General features: G+C 36.3%; 1 non-coding gene across 1 annotated transcript; it reads left to right on the forward strand.

The window, feature by feature from the left end:
- Nucleotides 1–513: 513 nt before the first annotated feature.
- On the forward strand, nucleotides 514–621 carry LOC130977463 (small nucleolar RNA R71). The gene has a single exon (XR_009085152.1). It is a non-coding gene; the product is annotated as a small nucleolar RNA R71 (small nucleolar RNA).
- Nucleotides 622–24,573: the final 23,952 nt, after the last annotated feature.

Here is a 24,573-nt window from a genome sequence, read left to right on the forward strand (position 1 = left end):
ATTGCTAAACCTGTTTCTTCCACCATTGTTGTTGTTGAAACCTTGTTGAGGTCTCTCTTGATTCTTCCATGAGAAATTTGGGTGATTTCTCCATGAAGAATTATAGGTGTTTCCATAGGGTTCTCCTAGGTAATTCACCTCTTCCATTGAAGGGTTCTCAGGATCATAAGCTTCTTCCTTAGATGAAGCATCCTTAGTACTGCTTGGTGCATTTTTCATTCCAGACAGACTTTGAGAAATCAAATTGACTTGTTGAGTCAATATTTTATTCTGAGCCAAAATGGCATTCAGAGTATCAATCTCAAGAACTCCTTTCTTCTGACTTGTCCCATTGTTCACAGGATTCCTTTCAGAAGTGTACATGAATTGGTTGTTTGCAACCATTTCAATAAGCTCTTGAGCTTCTGTAGGCGTCTTCTTCAGATGAAGAGATCCTCCAGCAGAGCTATCCAAAGACATCTTGGATAGTTCAGAGAGACCATCATAGAAAATACCTTTGATGCTCCATTCAGAAAGCATGTCAGAAGGACACTTTCTGATTAATTGTTTGTATCTTTCCCAAGCTTCATAGAGGGATTCTCCATCCTTCTGTCTGAAGGTTTGGACTTCCACTCTAAGCTTACTCAATTTTTGAGGTGGAAAGAACTTTGCCAAGAAGGCATTGACTAGCTTTTCCCAAGAGTCCAGGCTTTCTTTAGGTTGAGAATCCAACCATATTCTAGCTCTGTCTCTTACAGCAAAAGGGAATAGCATGAGTCTGTAGACCTCAGGGTCAACCCCATTAGTCTTGACAGTGTCACAGATTTGCAAGAACTCAGCTAAAAACTGATGAGGATCTTCCAGTGGAAGTCCATGGAACTTGCAATTCTGTTGCATTAGAGAAACTAATTGAGGCTTAAGCTCAAAGTTGTTTGCTCTAATGGCAGGGATAGAGATGCTTCTCCCATAGAAGTCGGGAGTAGGTGCAGTAAAGTCACCCAGCACCTTCCTTGCATTGTTGGCATTGTTGTTATTTTCGGCTGCCATGTGTTCTTCTTCCTTGAAAAATTCGGTCAGGTCCTCTAAAGAGAGTTGTGCTTTGGCTTCTCTTAGCTTTCTCTTCAAGGTCCTTTCAGGTTCAGGGTCAGCTTCAACAAGAATGCCTTTGTCTTTGTTCCTGCTCATATGAAAGAGAAGAGAACAAGAAAATATGGAATCCTCTATGTCACAGTATAGAGATTCCTTGAGGTGTCAGAGGAACAGAAGAGTAGAAGACAGAAGTAGAAAATTTGAACTTATTAAAGAAGATGGAGTTCGAATTTTGCATTAAGGAATAGTGTTAGTCCATAAATAGAAGGATGTGAGAAGGAGGGAAGAAATTTTCGAAAATTAAGTAAGAAATTTTGAAAACATTTTGAAAAACATTACTTGATTTTCGAAAATAAAAGTGGGGAAGAAGTAAAGTGATTTTTGAAAAAGATTTTGAAATTAGAAATTAAAAAGATTTGATTGAAAACTATTTTGAAAAAGATGTGGTTAAGAAGATATGATTGATTTTTTAAAAAAATGTGATTGAGAAGATATGATTTGAAAAAAACATTTTAAAAGATTTGATTTTGAAAATTAATAACTTGGCTATCAAGAAAAAGATATGATCCAAACATTAAACCTTTCTCAACAGAAAAGGCAACATACTTGATTTGTTGAATCAAATCATTAATTGATAGCAAGTATCTTTGAAAAAGGAAAGAAATTGATTTTGAAAACATTTGATTGAAAAGATATGATTTGAAAAAGATTTGATTTTGAAAAACTTTGAAAACTTGAAAAAAAATTGATTTTGAAAACAAAATCCTCCCCCTTGTGCCATCCTGGCGTTAAACGCCCAGAATGGTGCACATTCTGGCGTTTAACGCCCAAACTACTACCCTTTTGGGCGTTAAACGCCAGCCAGGCACCCTGGCTGGCGTTAAACGCCAGTCTGTCTTCTTCACTGGGCATTTTTGAATGCCCAGCTTTTCCTGTGTGATTCCTCTGCAGTATGTTCTGAATCTTCAATTCTCTGTATTATTGACTTGAAAAGACACAAATTAAAAATATTTTTGGATTTTTAATAATAAGGAATAATCAAAATGCAACTAAAATCAAATAATAATGCATGCAAGACACCAAACTTAGCAGTTTGTATACCATTGACACTAACAAAATGAGAATGCATATAACAAAACACTCAAGTCAATAGAATTCAAAGATCAAAACAAGGAAATCATCAAGAACAACTTGAAGATCAATGAGGACACATGCATGAATGCAATAAGAACAGAAACATGCAATTGACACTAAACTTAAGATGAGACTCTAGACTCAAACAAAAAAATATTTTTGGATTTTATGATTTTGTAATTTTTTTTTTTGGGTTTTTCGAAAATAAAGTGAAAAGGAAAATAAAGGTATCAAAATTCTTAATGAGAATTCCAGGAATCATGCAATGTTAGTCTAAAGCTTTAGTCTAAAGGAATTAGACATGGCCGGCCAAGCTTCAGCAAGACATTGCATTCAAGAGCTAAATTGATGATGATCAATCAGCTTTGGTGATGATAAGAACATCACCTTGAAACACTAGAATTCATTATTAAGAACTCTGAAGAAAAATACCCAATCTAAGCAACAAGATGAACCGTCAGTTGTCCATACTCGAACAATCCCCGGCAACGGCGCCAAAAACTTGGTGCGCGAAATTGTGAACAATACTTTTCACAACTCTCATAATCCCCGGTCATGAACTCCAAAAACTTGGTGGTTCAATTCCATGGCATTACACAACTTCGCACAACTAACCAGCAAGTGCACTGGGTCGTCCAAGTAATACCTTACGTGAGTAAGGGTCGATCCCACGGAGATTGTTGGTATGAAGCAAGCTATGGTCATCTTGTAAATCTTAGTCAGGCAGACTCAAATGGATATGGTGATGAACGAAAATAACAAAAAAGTTAAAGATAGAGATACTTATGTAATTCATTGGTAGGAACTTCAGATAAGCGCATGAAGATGCTTTCCCTTCTGTCTCTCTGCTTTCCTACTGTCTTCATCCAATCCTTCTTACTCCTTTCCATGGCAAGCTCGTGTAGGGTTTCACCGTTGTCAATGGCTACCACCCATCCTCTCAGTGAAAGCGATTGCATATGCTCTGTCACAGCATAGCGGAATTCAGCTGTCGGTTCTCGGTCAGGCCGGAATAATATCCATCGATACTTTTGCGTCTGTCACTAACGCCCCGCCTGCTAGGAGTTTGAAGCACGTCACAGTCATTCAGTCATTGAATCCTACTCAGAATACTACAGACAAGGTTAGACCTTCCGGATTCTCTTGAATGCCGCCATCAGGTCCTGCCTATACCACGAAGATTCCGATTAAAGAATCCAAGAGATAAACATTAGAGCCTCGTTTTCTTGTAGAACAAGAGTGGTTGTCAGTCACTTTGTTCATGAGTGAGAATGATGATGAGCGTCACATAATCATCACATTCATCATGTTCTTGGGTGCAAATGAATATCTTGGACAAAGAACAAGCGGAATTGAATAGAAGAACAATAGTAATTGCATTAATACTCGAGGTACAGCAGAGCTCCACACCTTAATCTATGGTGTGTAGAAACTCCACCGTTGAAAATACATAAGAACAAAAGTGATCATTGGTTTCGGCCCCAGAGAGGGAACCAGAAGAACCAAGATGAAAATACAATAGTAAAAGGTCCTATATATAGAAAACTAGTAGCCTAGGGTGTACAGAGATGAGTAAATGACATAAAAATCCACTTCCGGGCCCACTTGGTGTGTGCTTGGGCTGAGCAATGAAGCATTTTCGTGCAGAGACTCTTCTTGGAGTTAAACGCCAGCTTTTATGCCAGTTTGGGCGTTTAACTCCCATTTGGGTGCCAGTTCCAGCGTTTAACGCTGGGATTTCTTGAGGTGACTTTGAACGCCGGTTTGGGCCATCAAATCTTGGACAAAGTATGGACTATCATATATTGCTGGAAAGCCCAGGATGTCTACTTTCCAACGCCGTTGAGAGCGCGCCAATTGGGCTTCTGTAGCTCCAGAAAATCTACTTCGAGTGCAGGGAGGTCAGAATCCAACAGCATCTGCAGTCCTTTTCAGTCTCTAAATCAGATTTTTGCTCAGATCCCTCAATTTCAGCCAGAAAATACCTGAAATCACAGAAAAACACACAAACTCATAGTAAAGTCCAGAAAAGTGAATTTTAACTAAAAACTAATAAAAATATACTAAGAACTCAACTAAAACTACCAAAAACATACTAAAAACAATGCCAAAAAGTGTATAAATTATCCGCTCATCACTGGCGTTTAACTCCAAGAAAAGTCTCTACACATGGAAGCTTCAATTTTCAGCCCAAGCACACACCAAGTGGGCCCGGAAGTAGATTTTTATGTCATTTACTCATTTCTGTAAACCCTAGGCTACTAGTTCTCTACAAATAGGACCTTTTGCTATTGTATTTTCATCTTTTGATCATGTTTTTATGATTGAACCCTCTTTGGGAGGCTGGCCATTCGGCCATGCCTAGACCTTGTTCTTATGTATTTTCAACGGTGGAGTTTCTACACACCATAGATTAAGGTGTGGAGCTCTGCTGTACCTCGAGTATTAATGCAATTACTATTGTTCTTCTATTCAATTCGGCTTATTCTTGTTCTAAGATATCACTTGTTCCTCAACTTGATAAATGTGATGATCCGTGACACTCATCATCATTCTCACCTATGAACGTGTGCCTGACAACCACCTCCGTTCTACCTTAGATTGAGTGAATATCTCTTGGATTCCTTAATCAGAATCTTCGTGGTATAAGCTAGAATTGATGGCGGCATTCAAGAGAATCCGGAAGGTCTAAACCTTGTCTGTGGTATTCTGAGTAGGATTCAAGGATTGAATGACTGTGACAAGCTTCAAACTCCTGAAGGCTGGGCGTTAGTGACAGACGCAAAAGAATCACTGGATTCTATTCCAACCTGATTGAGAACCGACAGATGATTAGCCGTGCTGTGACAGAGCGCATTGAACATTTTCACTGAGAGGATGGGACTGTAGCCACTGACAACGGTGATGCCCAACATACAGCTTGCCATGGAAAGGAGTAAGAAGGATTTGATGAAGACAGTAGGAAAGCAGAGAGACGGAAGGGACAAAGCATCTCCGTACGCTTATCTGAAATTCTCACCAATGAATTACATAAGTATCTCTATCTTTATTTTATGCTTTATTCATAAATCATCCATAACCATTTGAATCTGCCTGACTGAGATTTACAAGATGACCATAGCTTGCTTCATACTAACAATCTCCGTGGGATCGACCCTTACTCGCGTAAGGTTTATTACTTGGACGACCCAGTGCACTTGCTGGTTAGTTGTGCAAAGTTGTGATAAAGAGTTGAGATTGCAGTTGAGCGTACCATGTTGATGGCGCCATTGATGATCACAATTTCGTGCACCAAGTTTTTGGCACAGTTGCCGGGGATTGTTTGAGTTTGGACAACTGACGGTTCTTCTTGTTGCTTAGATTAGGTATTTTTCTTCAGAATTTTTAAGAATGAATTCTAGTGTTTCAAGGTGATGTTTTCATCATCACCAAAGCTGATTAATTCTTATCAATTTAGCTCTTGATTGCAATGTCCTGCTGAAGCTTGGCTAGCCATGTCTAATTCCTTTTGACTAAAGCTTTAGACTAACATTGCATGATTCCTGGAATTCTCATTAAGAATTTTGATATCCTTATTTTCTTTCAATTTTCGAAAAAATCCAAAAAAAATTACAAAATCATAAAAACCAAAAATATTTTATGTTTCTTGTTGAGTCTAGTGTCTCATTTTAGGTTTGGTGTCAATTGCATGTTTCTTTTCTTCTTGCATTTTTCGAATTCATTCAAGTGTCTTCATTGATCTTCAAGTTGTTCTTGATGATTTCCTTGCTCTGATCTTTAAATTCTCTTGTCTTGAGTGTTTTGTTGTGTCTCATATGCATTCTCAATTTGTTAGTGTCAGTAGTATACAAACTTCTAAGTTTGGTGTCTTGCATGCATTATTTATTTGGTCTTACTTGCATTTTGATTATTCCTCATCATTAAAAATTCAAAAAATTTTTAATTTGTGTCTTTTCAAGTCAATAATACAGAGAATTGAAGATTCAGAACATACAGCAGAGGAATTACACAGAAAAAGCTGGGCGTTCAAAACGCCCAGTGAAGAAGGAAAACTGGCGTTTAAACGCCAGCCAGGATACCTGGCTGGGCGTTTAACGCCCAAAAGAGTAGCATTTTGGGCGTTAAACGCCAAAATGGATACCATTCTAGGCGTTTAACACCAGGATGGCACAAGAGGGAAGATTTTGTTTTTAATTCAAATTTTTTTCAAGTTTTCAAAATTTTTCAAAATCAAATCTTTTTCAATTCATATTTTTTCCATCATATATTTTCAAAATCAATTTCTTTCCATTTTCAAAGATACTTGCTAACAATTAATGATTTGATTCAACATTTCAAGTATGTTGCCTTTTCTGTTGAGAAATATTTAATGTTTGAATCATATCTTTCTTGTTAGGTAGGTCATTAATTTTTAAAATCAAATCTTTTTAAATTGTTTTTCAAATCATATCTTCTCAATCATATTTTTTAATCACATCTTTTTCAAAATAGTTTTTAATCATATCTTTTTGATTTCTAATTTCAAAATATTTTTTAAAAATCACTTTATTTCTTTCCCAATCTTAGTTTTCGAAAATCAATTACTTTTTTTTAAATTTTTTTTAATTCACTTTAATTTTCGAAAATTTCTTCCCCTATTCTCACATCCTTCTATTTATGGACTAATACTCCTCCTCAATGTACAATTCGAACTCTATCTTTCTTGATAAGTTCAAATTCTTCTACCTCTTCCTTCTATTTTTCTTTTCTTCTGACACCTCAAGGAATCTCTATACTGTGACATAGAGGATTCCATACTTTCTTATTCTCTTCTCTTTCATATGAGCAGGAGCAAAGACAAAAGCATTCTTGTTGAGGCTGACCCTGAACCTGAAAGGACCTTGAAGCGAAAGCTAAGAAAAGTTAAAGCACAACTCTCTGAAGAGGACCAAACAGAAATCTTCAAAGAAGAAGACATGGCAGCCGAAAACAACAACAATGCCAACAATGCAAGGAAGGTGCTGGGTGACTTTACTGCACCTACTCCTGACGTCTATGGGAGAAGCATCTCTATCCCTGCCATTGGAGCAAACAACTTTGAGCTTAAGCCTCAATTAGTTTCTCTAATGCAACAGAATTGCAAGTTCCATGGACTTCCATTGGAAGATCCCCATCAATTTTTAGCTGAATTCTTGCAAATCTGTGACACTGTCAAGACTAATGGGGTTGACCCTGAGGTCTACAGACTTATGCTATTCCCTTTTGCTGTAAGAGACAGAGCTAGGATATGGTTGGACTCACAACCTAAAGAAAGCCTTAACTCTTGGGAAAAGCTAGTCAATGCCTTCTTGGCAAAGTTCTTTCTACCTCAAAAATTGAGTAAGCTTAGAGTGGAAGTCCAAACCTTCAGACAGAAGGAAGGTGAATCCCTCAATGAAGCTTGGGAAAGATACAAACAATTGATCAGAAAGTGTCCCTCTGACATGCTTTTTGAATGGAGCATCATAGGTATCTTCTATGATGGTCTGTCTGAACTGTCCAAGATGTCATTGGACAGCTCTGCTGGAGGATCTCTTCATCTGAAGAAGACGCCTGCAGAAGCTCAAGAACTCATTGAAATGGTTACAAATAACCAATTCATGTACACTTCTGAAAGGAATCCTGTGAACAATGGGACGAATCAGAAGAAAGGAGTTCTTGAGATTGATACTCTGAATGCCATACTGGCTCAGAACAAAATATTGACTCAGCAAGTCAATTTGATTTCTCAAAGTCTGTCTGGAATGCAAGCTGCACCAGGCAGTACTAAGGACGCTTCATCTGAAGAAGAAGCTTATGATCCTGAGAACCTTTCAATGGAAGAGGTGAATTACATGGGAGAACCCTATGGAAACACCTATAATCCTTCATGGAGAAATCATCCAAATCTCTCATAGAAGGATCAACAGAGACCTCAACAAGGTTTCAACAACAATAATGGTGGAAGAAACAGGTTTAGCAATGGCAAGCCTTTTCCATCATCTTCTCAGCAACAGACAGAAAATTCTAAGCAGAGCCATTCTGACTTAGCAACCATGGTCTCTGATCTAATCAAAACCACTCAAAGTTTTATGACTAAAACAAGGTCCTCCATTAGAAATTTGGAGGCACAAGTGGGACAGCTGAGCAAGAAAATTACTGAACTCCCTCCTAGTACTCTTCCAAGCAATACAGAAAAGAATCCAAAAGGAGAATGCAAGGCCATTAACATGACCCACATGACCAAACTTGGAGAGGAGGAAGAGGCAGTGATCGCCACTGAGGAAGACCTCAATGGACGTCCACTGACCTCCAATGAGTTCCCTAATGAGGAACCATGGGAATCTGAGGCTCACACTGAGACCATAGAGATTCCATTGGATTTACTTCTGCCATTCATGAGCTCTGATGAGTATTCTTCCTCTGAAGAGGATGAAGATATCACTGAAGAGCAAGTTGCTAAGTACCTTGGAGCAATCATGAAGCTAAATGACAAGTTATTTGGTAATGAGACTTGGGAGAACGAACCTCTTTTGCTCACCAAAGAACTGGATGACTTGACTGGGCAGAGATTACCTCAAAAGAGATAGGACCCTGGGAAGTTCTCAGTACCTTGTACCATAGGCACCATGACCTTTAAGAAGGCTCTGTGTGACTTAGGGTCAAGTATAAACCTCATGCCTTTCTCTGTAATGGAGAAGCTAGGGATCTTTAAGGTACAAGCTGCAAGAATCTCACTAGAAATGGCAGACAATTCAAGAAAACAAGCTTATGGACTTGTAGAGGATGTTCTGGTAAAGGTTGAAGACCATTACATCCCTGCTGATTTCATAGTCCTAGAGACTGGGAAATGCATGGATGAATCTATCATCCTTGGCAGACCCTTCCTAGCCACATCAAAAGCTGTGATTGATGTGGACAGAGGAGAATTGATCATTCAAATGAATAAAGAATCCTTTGTGTTTAAGGCTCAAGGATATCCCTCTGTTAATATGGAGAGGAAGCATGAAGAGCTTCTCTCAAAACAGAGCCAAACAGAGCCCCCACAGTCAAACTCTAAGTTTGGTGTTGGGAGGCCACAACCAAATTCTAAGTTTGGTGTTGAACCCCCATATCAAACTCTAAGTTTGGTGTTGGGAGGTTTCAACATTGCTCTGAACATCTGTGAGGCTTGGTGGACGAAATTGTGATCACTTGTTATTTGTTTATAAAGGATGTATACTCTTATGGCACTGTTTATTTTCTTCACAACTCCGTTCAACTAACCAGCAAGTGTACTGGGTCGTCCAAGTAATAAACCTTACGTGAGTAAGGGTCGAATCCACAGAGATTGTTGGTATGAAGCAAGCTATGGTCACCTTGCAGATCTCAGTTAGGCTGATTAAAGAGTAATTGTGATTATCATTAAATAAAAAGGAATAATAAAAGGGATAGAATACTTATGTAGATTCATTGGTAGGAATTTCAGATAAGCGGAATGGAGATGCTGTAGAGCTCTCGGACGCCTGCTCTCCTACTGCTTCTACTCAATCCTTCTCACTCCTTTCCATGGCAAGCTTTATGTAGGGCATCACCGTTGTCAGTGGCTACATCCCATCCTCGCAGTGAAAGCTAATGCTCACGCACTCTGTCACAGTACGGCCAATCACCGGTTGGTTCCCTCCCCTACTGGAATAGAATCCATTGATTCTTTTGCGTTGTCACTACGCCCAGCAGGTTACAGGTTTGAAGCTCGTCACAGTCATTCAATCCCAGAATCCTACTCGGAATACCATAGACAAGGTTTAGACTTTCCGGATCCTCATGAATGCCGCCATCTATCTAACTTATACCATGAAGATTCTGTTGGGGAATCTAAGAGATACACATTCAAGCTTGTTTGCATGTAGAACGGAAGTGGTTGTCAATCACGCGCGCTCATAAGTGAGAATAATAATGAGGGTTATCTAACTCATCACATTCATCATGTTCTTGGGTACGAATGAATATCTTGGAATAAGAATAAAAGAGGAATTGAATAAAAGAAGATAGAATTTCATTAATACTTGAGGTACAGCAGAGCTCCACACCCTTAATCTATGGTGTGCAGAAACTCCACCGTTAAAAATACATAAGTAAAGGGTTCAGGCATGGCCGAATGGCCAGCCCCCTAAACCGTGATCAATGATCTCCTAAGATGAAGAATAAAACAAAACTGAGACCAAAGATGTCTAATACAATAGATAAACGTCCTATATATACTAGACTAGCTACTAGGGTTTACATGAGTAAGTAATTGATGCTTAAATCCACTTCCGGGGCCCACTTGGTGTGTGTTTGGGCTGAGCTTGATCAATCCACGTGTAGAGGCATTTCTTGGCGTCAAACTTCAGGTTATGACGTGTTTTGGGCGTTTGACTCCGGATCATGACGTTTTTCTGGCGTTTAACTCCAGACAGCAGCATGTACTTGGCATTTAACGCCAAGTTACGTCGTCATTCTTCGAATAAAGTATAGACTATTATATATTGCTGGAAAGCCCTGGATGTCTACTTTCCAACGCCGTTGAGAGCGCGCCATTTGGAGTTCTGTAGCTCCAGAAAATCCATTTCGAGTGCAGGGAGGTCAGAATCCAACAGCATCAGCAGTCCTTTTGTCAGCCTTTTTCAGAGTTTTGCTCAAATCCCTCAATTTCAGTCAGAATTTACCTGAAATCACAGAAAAACACACAAACTCATAGTGAAGTCCAGAAATGTGAATTTAACATAAAAACTAATGAAAACATCCCTAAAAGTAGCTCAAACTTACTAAAAACTATATAAAAACAATGCCAAAAAGCGTATAAATTATCCGCTCATCAAGGCTCCATGAGAGCCCACTGTCAAGCTACTGACATTAAAGAAGCGCTTGTTGGGAGGCAACCCAATGTTATAATTATCTATTTCCCTTTGTTATTTTATGTTTTCTATAGGTTGATGATCATGGGAAGTCACAAAATCAATTGAAAAAGAAAAAACAGAATGAAAAATAGAAAGAAAAATAGCACACCCTGGAGGAAAACCTTGCTGGCGTTTAAACGCCAGTAAGGGCAGCAATTGGGCGTTTAACGCCCAGTCTGGCACCATTCTGGGCGTTTAACGCCAGGAATGGGCATCAAGCTGGCGTTAAATGCCAGAAATGGGCACCAGCCCGGCGTTTAACGCCAGGATTGGCAGAAAGAGCAATTTTGCTCGTCACTTGGTGCAGGGATGAACTATCCTTGACACCTCAGGATCTGTGGACCCCACAGGATCCCCACCTACCTTACCATTCAAATTCAAACCACTTTTCCTCCCAAACCCACCCATACATGGCCGAACAATACACCCCTCTCCACTCCTATATAAACCCATCTTCACTCCTTCATTTTCACACAACCTAGACACTACTTCTCCCCCTTGGCCGAACCACAAAGCCACCTCCATCTCCTCTATTTCTTCTTTTTCTACTCTCTTCTTTCTTCTTTTGCTCGAGGACGAGCAAACCTTCTAAGTTTGGTGTGGTAAAAGCATCACTTTTTGTTTTTCCATTACCATTTATGGCACCTAAGGCCGGAGAAACCTCTAGAAAGAGGAAAGGGAAGGCAAAAGCTTCCACCTCCGAATCATGGAAGATGGAGAGATTCATCTCAAGGGTGCATCAAGACCACTTCTATGAAGTTGTGGCCATGAAGAAGGTGATCCCCAGGTCCCTTTCAAACTCAAAAAGAGTGAATATCTGGAGATCCGACATGAGATCCGAAGAAGAGGTTGGGAAGTTCTTACCAACCCCATTCAACAAGTCAGAATCTTAATGGTTCAAGAGTTCTATGCCAATGCATGGATCACCAAGAACCATGATCAAAGTGTGAACCCGGACCCAAAGAATTGGCTTACAATGGTTCTGGGGAAATGCTTAGATTTTAGTCCGAAAAATGTAAGGTTGGCATTCAACTTGCCCATGATGCAAGGAGATGAACACCCTTACACTAGAAGGGTCAACTTTGATCAAAGGTTGGACCAAGTCCTCATAGACATTTGTGAAGAGGGCGCTCAATGGAAGAGAGATTCAAGAGGGAAGCCGGTTCAACTGAGAAGGCATGACCTCAAGCCCGTGGCTAGGGGATGGTTGGAGTTTATCCAACGCTCAATCATTCCCACTAGCAACCGGTCCGAAGTTACTATAGACCGGGCCATCATGATTTATAGCATCATGATTGGAGAGGAAGTAGAAGTTTATGAGGTTATAGCCCAAGAACTTTATAAGGTGGCAGACAAGTCCTCTACCTTAGCAAGGTTAGCCTTTCCTCATCTCATTTGTCACCTCTGTTATTCAGTTGGAATTGACATAAAGGGAGACATCCTCATTGATGAGGACAAGCCCATCACTAAAAAAAGGATGGAGCAAACAAGAGATCCCACTCATCATGAAATCCCTGAGATGCCTCAAGGGATGCACTTTCCTCCACAAAACTATTGGGAGCAAATCAACACCTCCCTAGGAGAATTGATTTCCAACATGGGACAACTAAGGGTGGAGCACTAAGAACACTCCATCCTCCTCCATGAAATTAGAGAAGATCAAAGAATCATGAGAGAGGAGCAACGAAGGCAAGGAAGAGACATTGAGGAGCTCAAGCACTCCATAAGATCTTCAAGAGGAAAAACAAGCCACCAACACTAAGGTGGACCCGTTCTTTAATTTCCTTGTTCTTTATTTTCCTGTTTTTTGAATTTTCATGCTTATGTTTATCTATGTTTGTGTCTTATGATCATTAGTGTGTTAGTGTCTATGCCTTAAAGTTATGAATGTCATATGAATCCATCACCTTTCTTGAATAAAAAAATGTTCTTAATTGAAAAAGAGAAGAATTGCATGAATTTTAAATTTTATAACAGATTAATTAGTTTGATGTGGTGGCAATACTTTTGATTTCTGAATGTATGCTTGAACAGTGCTTTTGTCTTTTAAATTTGTTGTTCATGAATGTTGGCTCTTGAAAGAATGATGAAAAAAGGAGACATGTTACTGAGGATCTGAAAAATCATAAAAATGATTCTTGAAGTAAGAAAAAGCAGTAAATACAAAAAAAAAGAGAAAAACGAAAAAAAAGAAAAAAAATAAAAATAAAAATAAAAATAAAGTCGTGGTCCAAAGCAAAAAGAGTGTGCTTAAGAACCCTGGACACCTCTAATTGGGGACTCTAGCAAAGCTGAGTCACAATCTGAAAAGGTTCACCCAGTTATGTGTTTGTGGCATGAATGTATCCGGTGGTAATACTGGAAGACAGAGTACTTTGGGCCACGACCAAGACTCATAAAGTAGTTGTATTCAAAAATCATCATACTTAACTAGGAGAATCAATAACACTATCGGGATTCTGAGTTCCTATAGAAGCCAATCATTCTGAATTTCAAAGGATAGAGTGAGATGCCAAAACTGTTCAGAGGCAAAAAGCTAAAAGCCTCGCTCATCTAATTAATACTGATCTTCATAGATGTTTTTGGAATTCATTTCATATTCTCTTCTTTTTCTCTTATTTGATTTTCAGTTGCTTGGGGACAAGCAACAATTTAAGTTTGGTGTTGTGATGAACGGATAATTTATACGCTTTTTGGCATTATTTTTAGTATGTTTTTAGTATGTTTTAGTTAGCTTTTATTATATTTTTATTATTTTTAGTTAAAATTCACTTTTCTGGACTTTACTATGAGTTTGTGTGTTTTTCTATGATTTCAGGTATTTTCTGGCTGGAATTGAAGGACCTGAGCAAAAATCTGATTCAGAGACTGAAAAGAACTGCAGATGCTGTTGGATTCTGACCTCCCTGCACTCGAAGTGGATTTTCTGGAGCTACAGAAGCCCAATTGGCGCGCTCTCAATTGCGTTGGAAAGTAGACATCTTGGGCTTTCCAGCAATGCATGATAGTTCATACGTTGCCCGAGATTTGATGGCCCAAACAGGCATTTCAAGTAAGCTCAAGAATTCTGGCGTAAAACGCCGGAACTGGCACAAGAATGGGAGTTAAACGCCCAAACTGGCACAAAAGCTGGCGTTTAACTCCAAGAAAAGTCTCTACACATGGAAGCTTCAATTCTCAGCCCAAGGACACACCAAGTGGGCCCGGAAGTGGATTTTTATGTCATTTACTCATTTCTATAAACCCTAGGCTACTAGTTCTCTACAAATAGGACCTTTTGCTATTGTATTTTCATCTTTTGATCATGTTTTTATGATTGAACCCTCTTTGGGAGGCTGGCCATTCGGCCATGCCTAGACCTTGTTCTTATGTATTTTCAACGGTGGAGTTTCTACACACCATAGATTAAGGTGTGGATCTCTGCTGTACCTCGAGTATTAATGCAATTACTATTGTTCTTCTATTCAATTCGGCTTATTCTTGTTCTAAGATATCACTTGTTCCTCAACTTGATAAATGTGATTATTCGTGACACTCATCATCATTCTCACCTATGAACGTGTGCCTGACAACCACCTCCGTTCTACCTTAGATTGAGTGGATATCTCTTGGATTCCTTAATCAGAATCTTCGTGGTATAAGCTAGAATTGATGGCAACATTCAAGAGAATCTGGAAGGTCTAAACCTTGTCTGTGGTATTCTGAGTAGGATTCAAGGTTTGAATGACTGTGACGAGCTTCAAACTCCTGAAGGCTGGGCGTTAGTGACAGACGCAAAAGAATCACTGGATTCTATTCCAACCTGATTAAGAACCGACAGATGATTAGCCGTGCTGTGACAGAGCGTGTTGAACATTTTCACTGAGAGGACGGGACTGTAGCCACTGACAACGGTGATGTCCAACATACAGATTTCCATGGAAAGGAGTAAGAAGGATTGGATGAAGACAGTAGGAAAGCAGAGAGATGGAAGGGACAAAGCATCTCCATACGCTTATCTAAAATTCTCACCAATGAATTACATAAGTATCTCTATCTTTATTTTATGCTTTATTCATAAATCATCCATAACCATTTGAATATGCCTAACTGAGATTTACAAGATGACCATAGCTTGCTTCATACCAACAATCTACGTGGGATCGACCCTTACTCGCGTAAGGTTTATTACTTGGACGACCCAGTGCACTTGCTGGTTAGTTGTGCGAAGTTGTGATAAAGAGTTGAGATTGCAATTAAGCGTACCATGTTGATGGCGCCATTGATGATCACAATTTCGTGCACCAGGTATCTTACTCTGTTACTGTGGATGGACAACCTCATGGTTATTTTAAACCATGTCTGTAGAAGATTACGACAAGGTGATCCTCTATCTCCCTACCTATTTTTGTTTTGCGCAGAGGAACTCTCTCATCTACTCCACAGAGAATAACATAGGTTGAAAATTTATGGTTTGAGACTCAATCAGAAGTGTCTGACAATCAATCATCTTTTCTTTACAGACGATTCAATTCTTTTTAGCAAAGCTTCAGAAGGAAAGTGCTAGAGATTGCTACAGGTTCTACAGACTTACGAAGAACTTAGTGGCCAAAAGGTAAACTTGGATAAATCATCAGTCTTCTTTAGTAAGAACACACCAATCCCAATCCAAGACCATTTGGCAAAGATTCTCCTTGCCCCTCATGTTGGCAATCAAAACAAATATTTGGGTTTACCAGCAGTGGTTTAGAGATCAAAGAAAGCGACATTTAACTACATTAAAGATAGGGTGTGTCAAAAGTTCAGTCACTGGAAGAGGGCTCTATTATCTTCTAGTGGACGCGAAGTGCTTATTAAGGCAGTGGCAACCGCGATACCCATATACACACTAAGTTGTTTCAAGTTACCAGAGACACTAATTAAAGAGAGTCAGAGAGTCATACTCCAGTTTTGATGGGAGAAGAAAAGATCAGAAAACAGGATGTAGTGGATCGGATGGAAGATTTCTTGCAGACCAAAATTGCAAGGGGGACTAATAAATTTTAAAGATTTGAAGGCTTTTAATCTTGCCATGCTCGCAAAGCAAGGTTGGAGGTTAATTTCCAGACATAATTCTCTCATCAGTAAAGTGTTACAGAGCAAATATTATAGATATTCAAGCTTCCTAAGAGCAGAGATTGGTAATAACTCATCATGGGGTTGGAGGAGTATTATTGAGGACAGAAAGGTGCTAGAAAAAGGTATACTATGAAAAGTAGGAAAGGGATTTAACATCAGAATCCGAGAAGACTTATGGGTGAAGGATTATGTTTTAATTACTCCTATTACTACCACTGCAATGACTGCTAATCTAGAATATGTTTCACAATTACAGCATTCAAACAGAACATGGAACCAGAATTTAATTCAGTACAATTTCAATCCAAAAATAGCTACAGTAATAATCAACACTCCAATTCATGAGACAGAGGATAGAGTTACCTGGATGCTGGAGAAAGGGGTGGCTTCACTGTTGCTTCAGGATACAAAATAGCCTTTAACTTCTATCACCCACCAACTGAATACCTGCCAGAACAATGCAAAAGAAAGGACTTATGGAGGAGCATATGGAAAATTAATTGTCAACCGAAAATAAAAAATTTGCTCTGGAAACTGATGCATGGAGGACTCCCTATGAAAGAAAGGTTGAACGCCCGAATACAATCCATCAAACCCTGGTGCCCAAAATACAATCGGTCACAAGAAAGCGTTTTTCATTGTTTCTGGGAGTGTCCAGATGTGACTGAAGTTTGGAAATGTTCAAATCTGCCATAGTAGATTCAAGCTCGAGACCCATGGAAGTGGTGGATTCAGCTGGAAGAAGAACTGAGAATGGAGAAAAATCCGAATGAAAAAAGAGCAACAAATCTCTTATGACAAATCTGGTTAGTATGAAATGCCTAAGTATTTGAAGGTAAAATCACTCTTTCAACAACTATAGTGGAGATGGCTAGAAGAAGTGTGCGTAAGAGAAGATGAGACCCTTAAGTTTTTACTTTACCTCTTTAGTTTCCTTATGCTTAAGTCATTTTATTAAAGTTGGAACTTTCTATTCTCTTTATTACAATTTCTGCTTGTAGTCCAAATTTGACCAATTTTCAGTAATGAATTACATAACTTTGATAAAAAAAAAAAGAAATACAATTAATTTAATTAAAAAAATTTCACTTAAAAGAAAGCAAATTTCTATTCTAATTAGTATATGCACTCGCGTCCTGCACAGAGTAATATATATTATTATATGTATTTATTTAAAAAATTTAAATATATATTTAAATTTTTTTTAAACAAAAACACATATAATAATAATTATGGCTACAAAAAATTTACAAAAGTTAATTAAATTTAAAGTTGGACTATTTTTAATATTAAAAGCATTAAAAATAATGAGTAATCATTTTATGAATTATGTACTATTTTAATCTTTACAATTTTAATTGAAAATTAAAATTATTTCTATTTTTTGTGTGTTTAAAATTATCCCTAACATTAGTTTTAATTTTAAAATCATCTTTTCGATTTTAAATATTTTTTCAAGAAAAAATTGTCTCTTTGTTTATTTTCTTCTTTTTTTTCATTCTTATAAAATCTTTATCCACCTTTCATTACTTATAACATAACCCAAAAAAAAAAAAAATACACACACCAGGATAGTTGCTCAAAATCTTAACACGAATTCTCTTTTATTGAATATGCACTAGTGTTAAGCCTTCAAATAACTATCTTAGCTTGGTGATTTTTTTTTTTCCGTTATGTTATGAGTGATGAAGGATCAATGAAAAATTTTGCGAGAATGAGAAAAAGTAAACAAAACAAAGAAAAATGTTATCTTTAAAAAAATATTTGAGACCTAAAGAATGATTTTAAAATTGAAGTTGAAGTTAACGTTAGGGATAATTTAAAAAAAAAAAAAGGTTAGGGATTCAATTTTTGGTCAAAATTATAAATGCTAAGATAATGCATAACCCTTATTTTACTTGTCTTCAAAGTAGAAACAATTACTTATTGCCAATAATACATAATTTTTTATCAAATTAAAATACTTACATTGGAATTTTATTTTTTTAAAGATTTATCTTAAAATAATATTAGTGGTTGAATTTATAAATATTTTCTCATAAATTATACTAAAATTTTAAACCTTTTTATTTTTATATTAAAATCAATTTAAATATAATTTATCATGAGATAAAGTTTATCTTTAAACTTTTTTTATTATGATGACAAAAGATACTATTATGAATAATTATTTTTATTGAAATCTATTTGTTGGTATTATATTTATTATTGGAATTAAAATAATACGATAATCGTCGTTACTTGTTGAAATTTATCAACTTATTTTATCTGTTCTTGAATTAAAATTGTATTTGTACCTAGAAACAAATTCATATCTTTCTTAATTTAAATATCTAACAAAATTGCTAAGATAAGATAAATATATAATTGAATGTATAATATTTTGTGTTGATTTTCGTAGAATGATAGGAATAATTTGTCTAAATTTTTTGCTTAGTCCATCCACTTTTTTCTCTAAAAGAAAATTTTTTGTTATATTTTAGAAAAAAAATCATGATATATTGCTCAAGTATTTATCGATTAAGTTTCTCAGAATAGTACTTACTAACCATAGAAGCGTCTTTTCAAATTATAAATCGTTTTTCACTAACATTATTGAAAGGAAATCAGATTAAAGTTTGAATATAAAATTTCATTTGTATTTAGTGATATTTTGAACTTAATCATGCCTCATTTTTCTATTGTAAAAGAGTAAAGATATAATTTCACTTGAAATAAAATTTAGTATATAGCACATTTGAGTGAACTTCAACTGAAATTAAACTCCAAAAAATATTGTCAAAACCTCATAACCATAAACAAAGCCAAAACTCCCTTTTCTAAAGCACAAAACCATAATAACTTTATCAAATATAAATTTTTCTGCTTAAATATATTGCAAAATGCAAAGGCCAATGTGGTTAACGCTATTTGTTTAGTTCATCCCTCTCAAAATTTATTTCTCTCAGAAATTATTTTAGTTAACAAAGAATTATTAATTTTAGTTGCTAAGAGCATAGGAGGATAATCTTTTAAGATTTTAATTATCATAAAATTATAAGATTTTATCTATATAAAAAATAAGCACAAAAATGCTGAAGATGGTACATTATGTAAAAAACTAATTTTAAATAGTCTCAGTTTATATTTTATGACATAATTAAAGTATAATTTATAACTTTTTATTTTGTGATTAATTAATATTTTTAAAAATTTTTGGTTGGGTCTTCTATACTTTATGATTAACAAATTTTTTCTAAAAAAATTAATTCGTGATGAATCATTACGATCATAGACAATTAATACAATAAAAAAATTATAAAAAAAAATCAAATATAAAAAAGTAGAGTAGAAGTTTGTTTTGAAGGTAAAAATTTGTCGGTTGTGTTAGAAATTCTAGAAGTTAGTATGTTATAAGATAGGACAAATCACACTATTAAATCAGAGTGGAAAAGAAATTACATGATTCAACCAAAGCAAAAAATGTAACATAGATCAATTAGAAGCGTGTTTCTATGTAATTTGAATTAAACTAATTCGAATTACAAACCAACAGCAATTCGAAGTTGATCAATTCGAAATATGCAGCCAAAATTCGTACGTAATTCAAACCTATCTTATTCGAATTATGCATGTAGGTTGACCCAGGTTGACCTAAGGTAGTTCGAATTACACTAGTTCGAATTATAAGGGATGCAATTGGAATTACACTAAAAAAATAAAATTATATCTATTTAAATTTTAAATTACAAACTAACACAAATTTTATAATTTCAAATTCTAATTATTTAAATAAAATTAAATTGATTAAAAATAAAAATATACTAATACAATTCAAATCGTATTAAAACATAAACAAGTTTGCTGAATCCATAAACAAAATTTTACGTAAATAAATAAGTTTGGTCAATGTGATAGGTAAATTTTGTGCAAACTTTATGAAAACACAATAAAAAAATTATATCCTAAAAAATAACATAATTTTTTAGAATTAATTTTTTTATATTTTATAATAGAAATAAAAAATCTAATTAACATTGAACTAGTCCAATATAGTAGATAATTTCATTTTTTTTAGTGTAATTCAAATTGCATCCCTTATAATTCAAATTAGTGTAATTCGAACTACCCTAAGTCAACCTGCATGCATAACTCGAATAAGGTAGGTTCGAAGTATGTACGAATTTTGGCTGCATATTTCGAATTGATCAACTTCAAATTACTGTTGGTTTATAATTCGAATTAGTTTGATTCGAATAACATGAAAACACGTTGATTAATGTTACGTCTTTTTGCTTTGGTTGAATCTTATAATTTCTCCTCCATTCTGATTTAATAGTGTGATTTGCCCTGTAAGATATGTATAATCAAATTTATTACTCATTCCAACTTCATAGACTTTTTGTATCCAATAAAAAATATATAATGTCACACCTATTTTAAAAAAAAAAACTCTTCAAATAATACAAGGAATTGAAATCTATCATAATAAAATATAGATCTCAATTTAATAGTTGTCTTTTACATATCTTATTTGAATTTAAATTTTAAAATTTAATTTGTATCTTTTTTTCTCCTAATTTATATTTTTTTGCAAAAGAATGAAAAAGAAAAATAAATCTATCTGACCAAAATTATATTTTATCAAAGAATTACTATAAAAAGATTTATAATTGGAGATAATAATAATAATAATAATAATAATAATAATAATAATAATAATAATAATAATAATAATAATAATACATAAGAAATGAAGCTCACATTAAAGACGGTTTAAAAAAAGATAATAAAGTTCGTATTAATAATAATAATAATACTGAGGAATATGTAACACTCTACAACACTCAACTTTACGTTTAAGTCGTAAAATAGAGGTGATATGGTATTACGACCTTTAAAATAAAATGTATACATATGATAGCAGAAAGATTATAATGTACTAGGAGCCTTAAAAAATAGATGAAATAAAAATTGCGAAATAAAAGTGTAACGCTCAAGAAACGAGTTAACTTGCGTGCTAAGAAAACTATAACTATCAAGCATAAGATAACAAAAGTAGGAATAGGGCCAAAGATATAAAATAACAAGCTCCTAACTCAGCCCGCGAAGGCAAGACTGGCCGGAGAATATATACACATATATATACATATCCAAAATCCAAATTTACATAAACAAAATTCTGCCTCTCCATAAGCCTGTAAGAGGGTCAAAAGGAACAAGTCATGTGGAGAGAATACCACACACACACACACGTATGACTATACAATCTAAAAAGTAACCCGAAAACTACTTCGCTTCAAAAGCTCAGACGCCTAAGGAGGTGCCTCTCGACCTGCATCTGAAAAACAACAACATAGTATGGGGTGAGAACCAAAGGTTCTCAGTATGGTAAAGGTGCCACATATATAAGATATAAGGTCCTGGGAATGCCAGAGGCAATCCTAGAACACCGACACTCAGATTATAAAGCTTAAAGTATTAAACAAAAGTCATAAAAGGTGGTTTCTAACAGTATCTAAGCCTAACTTAACTTAATCTTGAATCTAGTCTTACTGCCTTCCCTCCATACCTCTATCTCCGACAACATATCACATCATAAATATCAAGGATACTAAGCATTGTACATTTTCGCGTGTTTCAGCTTATCCTATGGTCATCTAGCCTATATTTTCACAGAACATTATATATTAAATGCACGAAACCTAAACCATACCTTGGCTGGTTTCCTCGTAGTAATTAAGGCAACTCACTAAACAAACATAGCCCCCTAAAAGTTTAATAAACATTAGGTTCAGCTTCCTCCAAGTTCCAATATCCACAATTTCAAACTCCAATTATTTATTCACAACCTAATACACATTAAGAATACATATATACCCAATTTAATACCCAAAGCTCAAATTCAGTAAAATCAAAATGAAATTATGGTATTCTCACCTTACCCAAGCTTCATATAAGTAAGAGTGAACGTTTCCCTCAAGCTAATTGGATCCTAAAACATCAAAAGTAAAGAAATTCAACACCCCTACAATATTTTTGAAAATTGGGGGAAAGAAGTGGCTGAGAGTAATTAATGGCTTACCTATGAAATTGTTCCGGTTAAAACATAGAGCTCGACACGGTGGTCACGTGGTTGCAAACGATGCGGCGATCAGAGCTCGGACAGAGGAGTTACGATGATTTGAGTTTACCGTAAGGTTAGAGAAATTTCTTTCTTCTATCCTCTGTATGGCTTCAGCATGTTCTGAAATAAGGAGGAGGAAGAAGAGCCGTTGGCTCATTTAAGTGCTGGGCCGATTGGGTCCACAAGCCCGGTTCAATCGGTCCGACCCATTCGGTCCAATCTTGGGCCGAATTTCTTTAAATTAGTGTTAAAATTTTTGTTTTGATGAGCTCTATCATAACTTAATATAATATTCATATTTCTAATTTTTTATTAAAAAATTAATTTATTGACTAATTATTTTCTAATTTAACGGGGTTTACATCATACCCACCTAAGAAAGAATTTTGCCCTCAAAATTCAAATTTAGTTACTTAAAAAGAGATGTGGGTAGTCTTTCCGCATATCTGATTTGAGTTCCCAAGTATGTTCCTCAATACCAGCTCGACTCCAAGCTACTTTTACCAATGATACTTCCTTTCTGCGCAATTGTTTAACGCTAGTGTCATCGATTCTCACCGGAATTACTGGAAGTGTTAAATCTTTTCTCACTTGAATCGGTTCCGGTTCCAAAACACGACTTGCGTCAGGAGTATATTTCCGAAGCTGTGACACATGAAACACGTCGTGCAAGTTCGAAAGATATGGCGGCAAAGCAATCCTATAAGCCACCGGCCCAATTCTTTTCAGGATCTCAAATGGTCCAATATAACGGGGATTCAATTACTTAGTCTTAATGGCTCTTCCCACTCCAGTGGTTGGTGTAACCTTCAAAAATACATGCTCCCTTTCCTCAAATTCCAAAGGCTTTTGTCTTTGATCAGCATAGCTCTTCTGATAGCTTTGGGCTATAAGCATTCGGCTACGAATCTTCTTTATCTACTAAGTAGTTTCAGCTATCATCTCAGGTCCTAATAAACTTCTTTCTCCAGTTTCATACCAACATAGCGGGGATTGGCATTTCCTACCATATAGAGCCTCATATGGAGCCATTTCGATGCTCACATGGTAGCTGGTTATTATAAGCAAACTCCACTAGTGGCATATACTGATCCCAGCTCGCCGGCTGATCCAAGACACAAGCCCTTAGAATATCCTCCAAGGTCTGGATAGTTCTATCTGATTGACCATCTGTCTGAGGGTGATATGCTATACTCAAACTTAACTGAGTCCCAAATGCACGTTGAAAGGCTTCCCAGAACCTTGATGTGAAACGAGGATCTCTGTCAGATATAATGGTGGAAGGCACGCCGTGCAATCTGACAACCTCTTTGATGTACATTCGAGCCAATTCTTCCATTGTGCAACTTATCCGAATGGGGAAAAAGTGAGCTGATTTTGTTAGTTGGTCCACAACCACCCAAATAGCATCACAACCAGTTCGAGTCCTAGGTAAACCCCTCACAAAATCTATTGCGATACTTTTCCATTTTCATTGTGGAATCTCTAAATGCTGAAGGGTTCCTGATGGTCTCTGATGCTCAATTTTAACCTTCTGACACGTTAAACATTTAGATACATGCATCGCCACATCATTCTTTATCCCTGGCCACCAGAACATCGCTTTCAGATCTTGATACATTTTGGTGCTTCCTGGATGGATTGAAAACCCGCTTTTATGAGCTTCCTTCAAGATACTTTGCCACAAATCTCCGACGTTTGGCACAATAATCCGGTTCTTGAACCTGTATAACCCATTCTTATCTTCTGATACTTTCCACTATTTTTCATGTTCAATTGCCGGCAATACCTTACGTAACGCTTCACCATCTTGATGAGGTTTTTAGAAGTTCTGATTTAAAATTACTTGAAATTTGCAACTGACTCAAACATAGAATTCTGGATTTTTTCTTAACTCCCAGTTTCAAACCCTGCAATGCCTTTAGTAACTCTTCTTCTCGCAACATCATCCAAGCTGCATATAAAGACTTCCAACTCAAGGCGTCCGCCACAACGTTCGCTTTCCCTGAATGGTAATTCAATTCAAAATCATAGTCTTTCAGAAGCTCCATCCACCTCCTCTAACGCATATTCAACTCTTTCTGCTCAAAGAGCTACTTCAAACTCTTATGATCTGAGAAGACATGAAACTCAATACCATAGAGATAATGCCTCCAGATTTTCAAAGCAAATACAACAGCAGCAAGTTCTAAGTCATGAGTCGGATAGTTCATCTCATGCGGCTTTAATTTCTGTGAGGCGTATGCCAGAATA

This window comes from Arachis stenosperma, chromosome 4, assembly GCF_014773155.1.
Source record: "Arachis stenosperma cultivar V10309 chromosome 4, arast.V10309.gnm1.PFL2, whole genome shotgun sequence".
In the NCBI taxonomy this organism is placed as follows: domain Eukaryota; kingdom Viridiplantae; phylum Streptophyta; class Magnoliopsida; order Fabales; family Fabaceae; genus Arachis; species Arachis stenosperma.